The sequence below is a fragment of the Pteropus vampyrus genome, unplaced genomic scaffold (assembly GCF_000151845.1).
Source record: "Pteropus vampyrus isolate Shadow unplaced genomic scaffold, Pvam_2.0 Scaffold22342, whole genome shotgun sequence".
In the NCBI taxonomy this organism is placed as follows: Eukaryota; Metazoa; Chordata; class Mammalia; order Chiroptera; family Pteropodidae; genus Pteropus; species Pteropus vampyrus.
Genome location: NW_011911123.1, coordinates 1 through 2,215, shown reverse-complemented (window position 1 = coordinate 2,215; position 2,215 = coordinate 1). Strand labels below are relative to the sequence as shown.

Here is a 2,215-nt window from a genome sequence, read left to right as displayed (position 1 = left end):
CATACCAGGAAATGAGCTTGACAAAGTGGTCATTGAGGGCAATGCCAGCCCAGCATCGAAGGTAGAAGAGTGTGTATCACTGTTAAAGTTTCAGGGAACAACCTGGACTTCAGTATAGCCCAGGATGCCCTTGAGGGGACTCTCCGACGTCTGCTTCACTACTTTCTTGATGTCATCGTATTTGCCAGCTTTCTCCCAGCGGCAGGTCAGATCCACAACTGACACATTGTGGATAGGGACACAGAAGGCCATGCCGGTAAGCTTCCCATTCAGCTCAGGGATAACCTTGCCCACAGCCTTGTCAGTTCCAGTAGAAGCAGGGAGGATATTCTGGGCAGCCCCTTTGCCATCATGCTACAGCTTCCCAGAGGGGCTGTCCACAGTCTTCTGGGTGGCAGTGATGGTGTGGACTGTCGTCATGAGTCCTTCCATGATGCCAAAGTTGTCATGGATGACCTTGGCCAGGGGGACCAAGCAGTTGGTAGTGCAGGAGGCATTACTGACAATCTTGAGGAAGTTGTCATACTTCTCATGGTTCATACCCATCACAAACATGCGGGCATCTGCAGAAGGGGCAGAAATGATGACCCACTTGGCTCCATCCTTCAAGTGAGCCCCAGCCTTCTCCAAGGGAGTGAAGACAGCAGTAGACTCCACAACATATCAGCACCAGCGTTGCCCCATTTGATATTGATGGGATCTCGCTCTTGGAAGATGGTGATGGGCTTTCCTTTGATGACAAGCTTCCCATTCTCAACCTTGACTGTGCCTTTGAACTTGCCATGGGTGGAATCATACTGGAACATATAGACCATGTAGTTGAGGTCAATGAAGGGGTCATTGATGGCAACAATATCCACTTTGCCAAGTTAAAAACAGCCCTGGTGACCAGGCACCCAATAATGCCAAATCCGTTTACTCTGACCTTCACCATCATGTCTCAAGCTCGCGGCTGGCGCTGTGCAGGGGGACGCGGCTGTCTGTTGAACAGGAGGAGCAGAGAGCCCAGGCCTGGGTTTTAATCCTGCTCTCTTCTGTAATTCAACCTCTTTTAGCCTCAGTTTAGCCACCTTTGAAATGGAATATTAATGCCTTTCTTTGAGGTTAGAGGTAATGTAACAATGCCAAGGATTAGAACTCATACAGCACATAAATTAGGATCTGTCAGGTAAATAGGTGCCCTACGAATAAAGGTAGTTAATCAATCCATCTATCCATCAATTTACTTATTAATTTTATTTCTTTTTCCTGCTCTTTGTCAGTTCTTGGTATCAGCTACACAGTCAAGCTAAGAAGAAGAAATAGAGTATCCTTTAAAGATGTCATGAAAAAGAACCAGCTTCTTTCAGAAAGCATCATTTTCAGAGGACTATCCCATGCCTTTAGAGAAGTGCACGCAGAGGTTCTAGCTTAATATTTCCCAATCATTTAGATGTTGAGAGCAGTGGAAACCAGGAAGTGAGCTGATTTCCCCCTATAAAAGGGAGGCTCACACTGCTTTCTTCATCATGAATGTTTGTCTTGGGGCCCACACATTGACTCTAAGGTGTCCATTTGTCTATCTGCCCAGCTACCCTGCAGCACAACTCTGGTCAAATATTCCACTTCCACAGTCCTCTTGTTCCCACCCTTTGGATTGAAGAGTTCTTATGCTACTTGTCTCTGTGCTTTTGAAATGTGCCTGACTGATCTTCCTTGGATCATTTTAATCCTTTGTTTTTAACATTAATTTATTTCTGATTATCAAAGTAATATTATAAAAATCTGAAACAAACAAACAAACAAACAAACAAACAAAAAACAAAGAGGAAAAGAACAAGTCCTGCTAATTGCCTCACCTAGAAATGTCAGACCTACTATCATCTCCCCAGCCTTTTTGTACCCAGCACACCTGTAGTCTCTCCCCTGCCTAGCGGAAAAAAAAATAGAATCTTATGATGTTTATTATGGCATGTGCTTTCTTTACACAACAATGTATTATAAACATTTCCTTCACATCATTAAATATTTTACCTTATTCTTGTTTGACTCTCTTTTATTTCTCAGAACCATAGTGAGAGCACCCAAGTGGGAAGTCAGGAAACCAGGGACCCACTTGGCTGGGTGACTGGGTAAATTATCTGGTCTTCACCTGGATGATCTACACACTCTGTCCCAGCATTAAAAGTTTATGATTCCAAACAGCATAGCAAACTTTTCTTTAAAAAAAAAAAAA

The 2,215-nt window shown here is 43.8% G+C and overlaps 1 pseudogene; it reads right to left on the bottom strand.

Moving 5' to 3' along the window:
• Positions 1 to 7: 7 nt before the first annotated feature.
• Positions 8 to 869, bottom strand: LOC105311033 (annotated as a pseudogene).
• Positions 870 to 2,215: the final 1,346 nt, after the last annotated feature.